Source organism: Pezoporus occidentalis, unplaced genomic scaffold, assembly GCF_034315485.1.
Source record: "Pezoporus occidentalis ecotype Australia unplaced genomic scaffold, CSIRO_AGI_Poc_V1 ctg3, whole genome shotgun sequence".
NCBI classification, from domain to species: Eukaryota; Metazoa; Chordata; class Aves; order Psittaciformes; family Psittacidae; genus Pezoporus; species Pezoporus occidentalis.
The window spans coordinates 14851177-14866505 of record NW_026914940.1 but is presented as its reverse complement, the minus strand read 5'-3'; positions in this window follow the sequence as shown (position 1 = coordinate 14866505).

The window sequence follows — 15329 nt, the reverse complement described above, 5'->3', positions numbered from 1 at the left end:
AAAGTTTGTCTTATGTGAACATTTTGCATCAGCAAGAACAGTTTCTACTGAATATTTACAGGATTCTTATTTATATATAATTTCCATCAGTTTTACAGCAGAAACTGCCTATGGCAGTCTCTGGCCACATTTTCCATCCAGGGGGTTAATCAACACATCAGACACACAAATAGCACCTGTCAGCTGGTCCAGGTACAGCAGAAAATGCCTGGGGAATCTTTGGGACTGTCTGAATCCCATATTGTTGAGGGTGAATACCAGACCAGTTTGTTGCTCTTCTGTGAAGAAAAAGTGGGGAGCTCCTAGATCATCTAGGGAATTAATCACTAAGGGCCTTGGGTGTACACAAAGGCACAGCCCTGGCAACGTATTACACCACAGCTGTAGCTTAAATTCTGTAGGCTTTGTAAGAAAACTGTCCAGTAAAAAAAAAAGGGTAACTTCTTCAGTGTAAACAGTTTAAAACTTGAAACCTGACTGAACAGCAAAGTTTCCACAACCCCTCTCCCCCCACCCCCCCAAAAAAGACAAAACAAACAAAACCCCACAAACCCCACAAAACCCAAAAAAAAAACCAAAACAAAACAAAACAAGCCCCAAACCACCTTTCTGTATAACATATAGGAAACTATTGGGAATTTTATACTGTATCAGAAAAGATTAATAGAGATGAGATGCATCTCTTCCACTCCTAATAACTACACAGGAGGAAGAGGAGGTATTTCTACATATGTCTTCTCCTTCTGAACATACATAATTTGAGCAAGGAAAAGAGATGCTTGGCTACAGATCCCATTAAGAATAAGCTTCTGAAAGCCTCAAATAAGCTTCAAGGATACTAGTATATACATGCATTTATTCACCTGAGTTAACAAAAATAGGTGTTCACGGAAATAAATAAATTAATAAATTGAAAGAGTATTGAAGGATATAAATTCCAATACCTTTTATACTTGTAGGCTGACTTACATTGATGCCATAAGAAGCTTTATTTCCTAATTTGTAGTTCCTCTAAATTATAGTATGCTGTAAATGTATATTTAAGGGACTCAGAAGCAAAATCTCAAAAGAACTCAAGTATGTTGAAATAAAAGACGGAAGTGTGCCTGATTCCCAAATTCCATTTGAGTTCAGAAAGAGCCATGAAACTTGTTCACAGCTCTGAGCTATGGAGTCAGGGCCTGAGATGTAAATTGTGCCCTCTGTGCAACTGTGAACTCTGATTTGGTCATTGTGCCAAAATAAGTGTATAAAGTTGCTTGCAAGAACCAGCATAATGTTTCTTTCTACATATTCTACTGGAAAGTTCATAACATTTTTGTCAATGATGTCCATCCTATGAGTTTTCCTTCCAGCGTAAATTAAAGAACATGTTCAATACAAAACACATGAATATGCTGTTCTAGCTGAATAAGCCACACATTCAATCATAAATTATTTGGGTTAATGAATGCAGGTGGTCAAATTTATCCATGGTTATACACGAATATTACTGTATGCTTTGTCATATGTGTTTATCTAGTCAATCAGTACAATATTATTCCATTTGCGTCTTATTGTATATGTTACATTGGAGAAAACCCCAAGTGTTCAGAGATCATCAAATATATAGAGGACAGAAGAACAAAATACGAACATCGTTCTCCACTGTAAAGTGCTAAAGCTGCAAGAGACGGGGGAGGATCATATTTTCATCAAAGCAATAAAAACTTCATGAGGTTCTAAAATCCAGCTATCACTTTCATCCACCTTCATCTTTAATTTTGAATTTATTAGACTTCTTTCCAAGCGTTGTTTATTTTTCTCTGTCTTTTAATTCCAATGTAATTTTTTGATTTGTCATTTTTACAAAGATGTACACTGATATATTATTATAACCCCCCTACATATTTAATAAATGTATTTAATGTTGATCACTATACCTGGGTGTCTCTCACACTGATTACAACATATATGACAGAAGCTGAAGCTCTGCATAAGGACAGATTAAAAAATGTTGTTCTGGGATGCAAGATGATAATTCTGTGAACATAATTAACAATATTTAATCCCAGATGCACTCATACATCTGTTGCACTCAAGTTGGACATCTTTCTAGTTTGTTCATTCAGAATTCTTAGGTAAGTAGGAGTGAGCATTTTTATTGCTCACAAAGGTAATTTTGTTCACTGGATTTTGCTTTTTTTCCCCTGCCTATGAATATCGTGAAAATAGGGTAGAGCATTCTTTGAACATTCTTATATGTCACCCTTACGCAGCAGCCACATGATTCGTCCCATAGCTTTAAAAACAAAGACTTCACGTGCTACTGCTATCAAAAGCTTTTAGTCTGCTCATCTGTCCAGTTCAGACCAGCTCAGATCCAGGTCAGATCAACTGTTTATGTTTGTTACCATATTGCTTTTACCTATCTCTATTAATCATTTACAAGTTGAATCAAAAGGTCTAATATTCTTATCCTTTATAGATGGTTGATTTTTTTTCCCTACCTTAGATATTTATTTGTAATCTCCTACTAATCCCCCAACCTGTCTCAGAATAATGCTATGCATCTGAGAGAAGACAGTGTGAAATATGAGTTGCATGATTATTTAGCATCTCTCTGAATTTTTTTTCTGCTAAACCGTGACTAAATGCCCAATTGCATGAGCATTTGGAGACATGTTCTAGAATCCTTTCACTGAATAGTATCTTACTCATCAAGATGTCCAGCTCAATGCAAGTAAAGTACACATGGAGAATATATCCAGTAACTATGAATAAGGGAGATAGAATATGGTCTCAGTACAATTTTTCTGCAAATCATCAGAGAAAATATTTGATAAGTATTTATTTGAGTAGCTAAAAACTGAAAATAATGAAAATGATTGACATTTGCAGATGGATTTGCAGTTGTCTGTAAAACTGATTTGTATTTTATTATTATTAATTCATGAATGGATGACATCTTTCACTGTTCATTCATATAACTATCCTATCAAAATTATTGGTCTTCTACCTCTTTCATATTAACATAGGCCAAGTGATTTAAATGCTAAATTAGCCAGTTATGTCTAAGGTGGCTGCTATCATCAGTAAAATGAGATATATGTGATACAATGCTTGCAATACTAATTAAAAACTTTGAAAAAGGTGGTACTTACTATGATGAGAGAGGTAAGTATAATTTCTGAGAAAATCCTGCAGTCTTCAAGTTGAGATTTTAGAAAAAGCTATTCATCATCTAAATCCAACATAAGCCTTCAAATCAGAATATATGATAGATTTTAGTTCTGCATAAATTTTGCTTTGGACTCCTTCAAAGAGGTGTTTGTCACACTCTGTCCTCACACAGGCAAAATACCATTGAGATCATTGGGAATTTGTGCCTATGAAGGGCTTTAGATTTCTGTTTACTGAAGATTTAGGTTTATTATAATAGTTTAAACTGCAAGATAATTGTAAGGCATAGTTTTATTTCTGTCACAGTACATCCAGCAATGTTTTATAAACCTGTAATAACTGGTCAATTCCCTGCCCTAATAAGCTTCTCTTTCTTGTCCATCCTCCTAAACAAGAGAACAAAACTGAAAACACAAAATACCTAGTGCAACCCTCTCCTTACAAGAAGAATCCAAACAAAAACTTCATTACAGTTTCTGGATTTGAGTGGCTTAAGTGCTCATTTGTAAAATGTACCACTGACAGTCTCAATTTCCAAGTCATTATCAGTTCTACACAGCACAGCATGTTGAAAAATACTAAGCATTTTGTAAAAAAATCCTCTTTCTTCTTAAGGAGGAATCATAATTATACATTCTTACAATGTAAAGGCTTGTGCAACCACTCCATCCCTGGTCTAACATTGATAGAGTGTATTTAATAAATCAGGTTTATGGCTCATTCTGAAATGGCAATACTTGGGCTGTGTTATATTTTCAGCTATATCTGTATTGAGCAGACTTCTGTTCTGTACCTCAGTGTTTGCCAGGTTTGAGATATAAATAAGGGGGTAGATAACAATGTCACTTAAACCATGTGTTTTAGAATGCGTTTGCATCACAGCATTTAAATCACCAGTCCCTGGCATGATGCCTCACAGCAGTATGTTGTCTTCTGCTATCTTATATGTGTAAGACTAATAATTCTGCAATAAACTGCTCACAATTATGTTTAGTGCTACGAAGCAAGTTGAGATAAAGGGCAAATGCGTTACATAACTTCAGTTACTCCAAAAACTACTTACAAAGCAAAGAAGTTGCAGTTGTGGCACAGTCCCAGAATTACACTTCCAGCATCCATGGCAGTGAAAAAAAAATGGAGATTGATTTAGGGATCAAGCTGAAGTATAGCTGTCCTTAAAGTTGTGACCTGCCATTGGTGAGTAAACTAAAGACTAAGAGCGTAAATTCTGTGAACATTTGCAAGGCAGACTATGAGAGAGACTGCATAATGTCCTTCACTCATGGGGACCTTGTGGTTATCCTTTTTACTAAACAGACTCATCATGGACTAAGAAATAAACTGCACCAGGAAAGACATAAAATATCCCCAGATTACTTGCTTTTTCTAAAAAATTTGGGGGGTTTACATTCTCTTGGAGCAACACAGAAGCACAATGTGTAGTCATTTATTAACCACTAGATCAGATACCTAATTTTAGGCACATAACTAGATTTGTTTGCCTGAAGTCAAGTGTATTTACAAAATCTGCAACAGCAATCTACACTTCCTCCTCATTCTGAACAAAACCGAGAATAGGGGGTATTAATCCCAGTGGCAAACATGCAAGCTGTCGCTGTTCATGAGGTCAATCTGATGATGAACATGTTATCAAAGTTGAAATAGTGTCTTCTATGAAAGTGCTCTCCACACGGCTGTGCCAATATGTCTCAATTCTGACACTACTCAGTGATGGAGCACTGAAATTCCTCTTACTCAGTGTTTAAATCCAGTCTGATTAGACAGACAGTAGGAATTTTAGCAAGCTTCTACATTGCTACAGAATTTTACTGCTCATAGCTCACTGACTACACACAGGCTGCTAGGGACTAGTAGTGTTTAAAGTTGCCCTGATACATTTTTAAATAAAAAACCCTTATTGTCATAAGCAGAAAACAGGATGTACAGAAGGTAGAATCCAAGTGTTGGGTATTACACAGTGCTTTGCCACCTCACAAGAAAATGTCAGCAGCAGTGATTTTTTGGATTAGAAAACCTTTTCAACAAGAACAATCTTAGTGATGCCCACTACGGACTTTCAGATTGTGCACATTATTTAGACAATTCCTTGCTACCTGCAATTGTCTGTTTGAAATGGTAGGTGATTTAAAGTGTTCTGATCCCTCCCTATTCCTTTTCAATTTATTTCCCCAGAGAGAATTGGTTAGGCACAGCAGCTGGCTGTCACTGTGACTTGCTTTTTACTCAGCTGTGCAGCTGAGCTGAATAAGGAACATGGAGAAAAAGTCAGCAAAGTTGTCCAAAGTCACACAGTGCCCTGGCTGAAACTGGAACATGGAATCACAAATCACTACTGCTACCACCAATGATAAAAATGATAAAAGAAATAACAAGAGAAGAGAATACATCATCTCACCACCAGCCAACCGATAACTTGCCCCCCCAGCCCAACCAAGCACCGACCGATACCTCCTCCAACCCTGCAGTCCCCCAGCCCTTCCGGCTAACTCCCCGTTACATCCTGGGCATGACGTGCTGTGGTATGGAATACCTCTTTGGTCAGTTTGGGTCAGGTGTCCTGTCTCTGCTTCCTCCTCCCTGGCAGAGCATGAGGCTCACAAAGTCCTTGGCCAAACCAAAACATGCTTGTTAAGAGTTGCACTTTGCTTTTAATTAAGCTGTTACTTTTAATGTATATATATTTTGAAAACTTTCTTGCTATCCTGTTACATTTTACTTAAGTAATTCTCTGGGGGAAAAAAAAAATTAAAATCAGTGGTAGTTGTGAGTTAAAAAAAAAAAAAAGACCCCTTCCCCCAAAAAAGACCCCGTACTGTGGGACAGATACTTTGATTTACAGAAATTTCTATATTTTTGTATACATGACTGCTTGTTGTTTCAATTCAATATTCAAGATGTGTGAATTCACTGCAAAAGTGTAAACTGGGTCCAACATGGGGATGAAGGCATAGAATAGGGGACAGAATGCAGTATGGTTTTAAATGGTCTTATTGAATAGTAATCTGTTTTAATATATTTCAATTTATGCAAACAAAATAATATTATTTTTAAAAATTCCAGCCATATCTCTAATGAAAACTTACGTCTAAATAAGGACAAATAGCTCCATTCTACTTGGCCGCAAGTGATATGCTGATATTTCTTTACAATGAGTCAAAAGTGTAGGGTTATTTCGCCTCTTGCTTTACTCTTCTGGAACTACCTATACTATCTACTATGTCTTGGATGTTATTTGCACGATTTACACTCTCTCCTTCAGATTTTGTTTATTTGTTTGTTTTAAATAAAAACTGTTTAGTTTTAGAAATATATGTAATATCTTCTCCAAGTGAGATAGTGCTATTCAGAGACATTTAAATGAGTTATGCATTAGCTAGTTTGATAATGATATATGCCCAGCTGAGTTGATGTAGTGCTTTATTTCAATTGAGTAACCAGTAATCTTGTTGAGAAATCAGGTAACTGGCTTGGGATAGGTAAAATAATCTGAACTAGTGCTTCCACAGCTGCTATGTTATTTCATTTAGGGATAACTGAATGTTTGGAGCTAGTTTATGTCTTGTCAGTGTACCCATGGAATTTTGTATGATTAATGAGAAGTAGTGGTAGTACTCAGACTATCAGGGCCCATACAAAGGAAAAGAACATGTTCAGAAGTTAGGAGGGGAAAAAAAGGAACACGTTGGTAATGGAGCAAACATATGGCTGGGGAACTAAAACTAAAGATATGATTGTGCGAAATTACTGTAGTATAGAGACTGTAAAGGTAGATTATGTGAAGGCTCTATAAAGACTGTCATTCAACTTGTAAAGACAGTAGATTTGTTTTAGGAAAGACTCAAATCCTGCAGAAGTATATGCAGGCTTAGGCAAAAGAAAACCAGAGAAAGAACAAAAAATTTGAGCTTTCTGGTGTAGTGTCTGTAGTGTAAGAGTAAATACAGTAGACTGGGAAAAAATAATAGTACAATCACTGGGTAACGTGAAACTTTCATCTCATGTCTTAGTGTTGCAACTATCAGGTTTCTTAAGATCATAAGAAAATTTAGGTTGGAGGAGCTCTTGGAAGGTTGTCTTCTTGATGACCTCCTCATTAATATGGGAAGGCTCACCTGAAGCCAAGTCTTCCCCAGACTGAATAAATCCCACTCCCTCAGCCTTTCCTCACAGGGCAAGGAGCTGTGCCTCCTGTTATCTCGCTGTCTGCTGAATTTGCTGCAGCCTTTCCCATGCAGTGGGTCCAGAGCTGGGTGAAGTATTCTAGACTTGGTCTAATGCTGAGTACAAGGGCATAGTCTTCCAGGGATGCTTTTTCTAATACACCACAGGATGCACTGTCTGCCTTTGCTGCCAGGGCACACAGTGGACTCATGCTCCTTCCTCCTGGCAGCCAACACCCCCAACTTTGTGACAAGGGCTTGTTTTATTTCCAGGTGTGGGCAGTCGCATTTCTCTTTGTTAAATTCCATAAGATTCTTGTTGGCCTGATCCCCCAGGTCTCTCTGGTTGGCAGCCCTGCCCTGAGTGGTACTAAATGTTCCCCTAAGTTTGGTGTCATCTACAGAACTGATGATAGTGCTTCCCTCTGGTTACTGATAATGATGTCTAACAGGATGTGACCCATGACAGACCCTTGTGTTATTCTAAATGTTACCTAACCTTAAGGCAGAGTATGACCCACATTATCTTCTGAGCCTGAACATGCAACCAGTATCTACATGCATAATGGCATATCCAAAATGAAGAATTTTATTTTGCAAAAAGAACCAAAAAAAACAGTAAAAAAGTAAAATACTTCAATATCCCTACTGCAACTAACATATCTAAACCCAGAAATTTAATAATGTGAGAAAATGTTCAAATTAATTAATACAAAAGCACTGAGCAAAGCAATGAAAAAGGATTACTAACCTTTGCCAGCTATTGAGGACATTCTACATGATTTACGAGATTAAACTGCTGACCCTATGTATTTTTACATTGCAGTGTCATTGGAAGAGCCTGGCAGTGGTTCACATGCCTCTTGGCAAGTATTGTTGGGTACAAATGACTCTGGGTGTGAACAGAGCCTGCAAGACATTACTGATGTAACATAAACTAGGCTTTGAAGTGAAGTACAAGAATCTTGATTATAACAGGTGATATTCTTACTTAAAGAAAATATAGACAATCCATAACAATGGTATGGAGATGCAGTTGTATTTTCCGAAAGCATTTTAGGTCAAACTGAAGCTGAAAAGACCTTCTGCCTCCTTCAGATATCTTTTGATACTGAAAAATTCTCTTAAGGTACTGAGAGCCAGAATGCCATTGAAGAGATATCAAGGCCATAGGATATGAGAGGAGGCCAGCATTTCACTTTACAAAAATCAATCAAAAGCCTGAGAATATCCAAGTAACACAAAAAGGATGTGTCATGCTTTAAGCTCAGCTGGTAAATAAAAGCCATGCAGCCACTCGCTCACTTCCTCCATTCTTCACTGCCTGACCCAAGCAGTGATCTAGCCCTTCTGGGTATCTGCCCCCACTTTATATACTGCGCATGATGTGCTGTGGTATGGAATACCTCTTTGGCTAGCTTGGGTCAGGTGTCCTGTCTCTGCTTCCTCATGGCTTCCCCTCCTCTCTGGCAGAGCGTGAGACTCACAGAGTCCTTGGTCAGAGTAAACATAACTGAGCAGCAACTAAAAACATCGGTGTTATCAGCGCTGTTCCCAGGCTGAAAGTCAAAACCACAGCACTGCACCAGCTACTAAGAAGAAGAAAAATGACTGCTACTGCTGAACCCAGGGCAGGATGCAGCATGGGAATAACTGGAAATTGGGAAACAATATTTTATGAAGTAATTAAATAAATATGTTAGTCACTGATCCTGAAGTACTAAAATCCAGTACAGTAGCCTAAAATGCAATACTACTATACTGCTTTCTAAGGACCTTGAAGAGCAACATTTAGAAAATAGAGATTAAAGCATTTTCTACGTACAAACAAGGACAGACAACATTCAGGAAAGTAGCTTCTGGCTGCATTCTTCAAAATGAAATAATTCTACTTTCCTTGTCTTTGGACACAGAATATTTGTGCAGGCAGACCACAGGTCATTAAAAAGCATCATGAAGAAGCCACAGCCAAGAGCACCAAGTGTGCACAACAGATGTTACTGGGACTTGGGTGTTATTATGTCAGAATAAACTGCTACTCTGGAAAGCTACTCATGTTTTAAGGATGGCGTGCAATGCAGAATTTCCTGAACAGCAGAACTGACATAGAATCATAGAATATTTAGGGTTAGAAAGGACCTTAAGATCACCAAGTTCCAACACCCCTGCCATGGGCAGGGACACCTCACACTAAACCATCTCATCCAAGGCTTCGTCCAATCTGGCCTTGAACACTGCCAGGGATGAAGCATTCACAACTTCCCTGGGCAACCCATTCCAGTGCCTCACCACCCTAACAGGAAAGAACTTCTTCCTTATATACAATCTAAACTTAACCTGTTTAAGTTTTAACTCGTTACCCCTTGTCCTATCACTACAGTCCCTAATGAAGAGTCCCTCCCCAACATCCCTATAGGCCCCATTCAGATATTGGAAGGCTGCTAGGAGGTCTCCATGCAGCCTTCTCTTCTCCAGGCTGAACAGCCCCAATTTTCTCAGCGTATCTATCTTCATAAGGGAGGTGCTCCAGTCCCCTGATCATCTTCGCGGCCCTCCTCTGGACTTGTTCTAACAGTTCTGTGTTCTTTTTATGTTGAGGACACCAGAACTGTAAGCAATACTTCAAGTGAGGTCTCACAAGGGCAGAGTAGATGGGCAGGATCACCTCCTTCAACCTGCTGGTCATGCTCCTTTTGATGCAGCCCAGGATGTGGTTGGCTTTCTGGGCTGTGAGGGCACACTGACGGCTCATGTTCATTTTCCCATTGACCAACACCCCCAAGTCCTTCTCCACAGGGCTGTTCTGAATCTCTTCTCCATGACATGACTCTGTCATTACTTAAGAAAAAAAAACAAAAACAAAAAAACAAACATCTAAGAAATATTAGGAATGAAAAATAAAACAAAACAATAAGTAATTATGCCAGTACATAAATCTGTGCTGTCACTTGAACATTGTTCTTGCTTCAGGTCAAACTGTCTCAAGAAGATGAAGCATCAGTGGAATTAGCAAATGTTTCGGGGTAAGCCTCAAGAGATAAGAATCATAGAAAAACAAATAAGATTTTAAACTTTAAAAAAAAAAAACAAGTGCTCCAGATAAAATCATGAATGACATGCAGATGCAAGTAGGTAAATATCCCTTTTCTTAGAAAAAATAAGGGGAGTGAATTAAATTACCAAATATCAGTTAGTAAGGAAAATTAGTAGGGTTTTTTTCACATGATGCAGTTACTTTGTAGAACTTATGTGTTTTGGACAACAAATAGATAAAGAATTTGAATTAAAGAAACAGCCTTTTACCAAAAGTAAATTCTCAGTTACTGCATTCTGGAAACTTTTAGTCCAGGATGAACTTATTTCCATACTCTTACCATGACTGATATCTTTCCCTTCAGCTGTTAACTACTAATCACTTTCAGCCACTTTGGATACAGCTGGCTCTTCTTACCATATAGACATTGACTATAATACCCGAGTACTCCAAAACAGTTATAAGAGATAGCGCATTTATTTATATTTTAGAGTTGATTAAACTGAAGGAAACAAATGCAATAGGTACTTATCCCTATAATCATAGGAAAAATAAGCTAGTGTGTAAGAAGCATAGGTGGGATCTCAGCGGGTCAGAAGCTTGACTTGAAACTGCTTCTAAATAATCATTACAAAAGATACAAGCTTTCTAAACTTTAAAACTTGTAACAAAACATAAAGATATAAACTAGTATGACAGTGCTATCAAAAATTCCAATGTGCAGAGTGACATGAACTTTATTTCAAAGTAAGCTTTATCAGAACGCATGGTATTGTGTTTTTTTTTTTTCTCATTTGCTTCTTTACAGGTACTGATTGGCTGAAAAATATCACTCTAACTGTAATATTTGCATGTTTCTAAACCAAGGATAACTACATGAACAAGAAAAGAATGCAGAAACTCTTTTTATATAACTATTGTTACTAGGGAGAGTGCTCCACTGGGATCCCTCACTAAGCTTGTTTGTCTCACTCTGCCTGGGGTTTTCAAAGTGACAGCTCAGTGACATAGGGGAAACTGAGAGTGATGCAGGTTTTTCTGTTTATTTTTCCATCATCTTTAATTCTGTAACTGTGGAATCTCTAAACAGTAGGTCAAATCCTGAGAGGATATTAAGTAGTTTTGAGTTTTTTGAAACATATGGAGCTACAGCAATTTCACAGGCCAAGATTAGTAGCCTTTTACTGCCTACAGAGAACTAAAAAATCTCAGTGGAGTCAGAGCCAGTCAATTACCTGATTTAAGGTATAATCTGATTCCTGCTAAATTCATTCTCAGTTTTATGACTGTGTTGAGGAAAATTAGAATCAGTCTCAAAAAGAATATTCATTGATTTTCTTTTCCCTCATTTTCTTACCTTCAGTGTTTCAGATTTTGCTCTTGATTTTTTTTTTCTCTTTCTCTTTTTTAAGTATTCCTTTCTGCCTGTCATCCACTTATACATATGCATATATATACTTACAATATAGAACCATAGAAGCATAGAATATTTAGGGTTGGAAAGAACCTTAAGATCATCTAGTTCCAACCCCTCTGCCATGGGCAGGGACACCTCACACTAAACCATCTCACCCAAGGCTTCTTCCAACCTGGCCTTGAACACTGCCAGGAATGGAGCATTGACAACTTCCCTGGGCAACCCATTCTAGTGCCTCACCACCGTAACAGTAAAGAATTTCCGCATTATATCCAATCTAAACTTCCCCTGTTTAAGTTTTAACCCATTACCCCTTGTCCTATCACTACAGTCCCTAATGAAGAGTCCCTCCCCAATATCCCTATAGGCCCCATTCAGATACTGGAAGGCTGCTAGGAGCTCTCCACGCAGCCTTCTCTTCTTCAGGCTGAACAGCCCCAACTTCCTCAGGGTATCTATATTCATAAGGGAGGTGCTCCAGTCCCCTGATCATCCTTGTGGCTCTTCTCTGGACTTGTTCCAACAGTTCCATGTTCTTTTTATGTTGACGACACCAGAACTGTACACAATGCTACAAGTGAGGTCTCACAAGAGCAGAGTAGAGAGGCAGGATCACGTCCTTCGACCTGCTGGTCACAGTCCTTTTGATGCAGCTCAGGATATTATATATATATAGAGATGTATATATACATAAACTATTATAATAGTTTAATATTATCCAAAACACAGTGTGGGAAAGTGTATAAAACAGTCTACATATTTTAAAACTGGATATGTTATCCCTACAATTGTCAATTGTTCGTGTGTGACTATATAGTATTATGGCTTACTTCCCGTTTGACTCGTCATCCAAGTCCAGCACAGCTGCTATGGAAGATAACAACCACAGAGAACATCCAGCATGTTTCATACTTTGTCTTGTTTGGTGCTTGTCTTTTAATTTCACTGATTTCTCTGAATAGTTAAGTTGTAACATGTATTGCAAAATGACAAAGAAAAACCATTAAGTAGCATGGAAACAGTGTCTTGAAAAAAAACATGAAGTAACTCAAATCCTCAAAAGCTTTTGAACCAAACAACCTTGTGTAGTGCTGCTTATCTTCATTTCAGATAAAAGCCAAATTGCCTAAAGAATTTTCTTCATTTGTGAGAATATGTCAAGAAGAGGTACTTTCTCACAGGTGCAAATGGCTTAAAGTGTGCACCACTTGACCCATTTCCTAAATTCAGTTCTTCTTCCTGACTTTCTTCAGGTTTCTTCAATTAAATGTAGCTTGGTTGCTCACCCTTTATATTGACATTAGATTTCAGTATTAACATTATATGCTGTAACACCCTTGATAATTGACCCTTGGGTCATTTGCTCAGGTGAGTAGCTCGAGAGAGGAAGCCTTCAACACCGGAGCAGGGTGGGAGATCAGCGTCCAGGAGCCTCAATGCCTTCAACACCAGAACGGGGGCGGAGACCAGCGTCCAGGAGTCTCAAATCAGAGCTACAAGAGCCACCGAAAGAGCCTCAAGTCCTCGACAGGACCTGCCCAGGAGCCGGCAGCTCAGCTGAGGCGAGCAGGGACTCACAGGGGGCGGAGCCAGGGGGAGCAGCCCCACCGCTGACTGGGTAAAAGCCCGCCTCAGGCAGTGCGAGCGACAGAGAGTGCAGCGTTCTAGTTCCCGTGGGATGGTGAGCACTTGTATGACCAGGGCCCGGTCTGGGAGCTCTGCTCTGGCTGCCCCGGCGGTGGCCAGCGTAGGCACGCGGAGAGAGGTTGAGAGAGAAGGCTGCAGTGCAGAGCTCGGGGTGTAGAGAGTGCCTGCACTGGTCTGGTGAGGGAAAGGTGCACAATGGGCAGGGCTGCACTTGGTGCTCCCTGGTGGAGGTCCTCCTGCAGCAGGTGGCTGAGCTGCGGGATGCTGTCAATAGGCTGCGAGATATCAGGGAAGCTGAGAGGAAGCAGGAATACTTGCTCCTGGCCCAAACTGTGCAGGGGCCTCAAGCTTCCCCTCTAGCTCATGAAGGAAAGAAGGAGGCCGTTAACCTGGGAAGCTGGGAATTAGTGACAAAAAAAAAAAAAAAAAGGAGGAAAAGGGCAATTAAAAGCAAGGGGCTTCCTCCTAAACCTGTTATCCCCACCCAGAACCGCTTTGCTGGCCTGCAGGCGTGTCGTGGTTTAAACCCAGTCAGGTAACTCGTTCGCTCACTTCCCCCCCTTTCTTGCCCTCCCCCTGCTCTCGGAGGGACGGAGAGGAGAATCGAAAAGAATGCAACTCCCACGGGTTGAGATAAGAACAGTTTAGTAACTAAGGTATAACACAAATCACTACTGCTACCACCAATGATAATAATGATAAAGGAAATAACAAGGGAAGAGAATACATCATCTCACCACCAGCCGACCGATAACTCGCCCCTCCCCAGCCCGACCAAGCTCTGACCGATACCTCCTCCAACCCTGCAGACTCCCAGCCCTTCCGGCTAACTCCCAGTTACATCCTGGGCATGACGTGCTGTGGTCTGGAATACTTCTTTGGTCAGTTTGGGTCAGGTGTCCTGTCTCTGCTTCCTCCCGGCTTCCCCTCCTCCCTGGCAGAGCATGAGGCTCACAAAGTCCTTGGCCAAACCAAAACATCGCTTGTTATCAGCTCTGTTCCCGAGCTGAAAGTCAAAACATTGCACTGCACCAGCTACCAAGAAGGGGAAAAATGACTGCTACTGCTGAACCCAGGACATTATCCACCCCTTATTCCATACCATTCACGTCATGCTCAGATCCCATATTTTCAATACACTCTTATCTTAGTGCATAGACCAGTCCCTATAAAGCTGCTGAGTCCATCTGGTCCATGATGTCAGGCTCCATCTCTTGTAATAGTCTTCCAGAGCAGGAGAGACTGTGTGCAGTGTTCACACTCGTGAATAACCTGGGCAATAGTGTCCATTGCTAAGTCCACCCCTTGATCATGAGTCCATCTCTATGTTGCATCTGTGCTCTGATGGCCTGAAGTGCCATGGGCCCACCAGGCTTAAAATAATTCACTGTCCCCTTAAGCAGTTTCTGCACCTTGTTGCTGGGGACTCCATACAGCTGCCTTCCATCTCCGACGCTTCCAAAGCACTAGAGGGGCCCAGTGGACTAGATACTTGCCCATACTGTCCCACACACCCTGCCACTCATGACTGTCCAGCCTTGGGGAAAACCTCTTGGTCCCCCTATATTGTTGTCTAACCCCAGACAAGACCCAAACCTGACTCTGCTTAACTTTTGAGATCAGACAAAATGGTTGTGGGTAGAACACAGTCTGTGTGTGTGCCAACATGCTGATCCCCATCACAATCAGCAGGCAGATCCCAAGGATGCCCAAAGGCCATTCAAAACCTTCAGAACTCTCAGTTGATGCTGCTGTACTTGTCACTGGGGCTGGTGTAGCTGCTGTGCTTGTCACTGGGGCTGGTGTAGCTGCTGTACTTGTCACTGGGGCTGGTGTAGCTGCTGTGCTTGTCACTGGGGCTGGTGTAGCTGCTGTACTTGTCACTGGG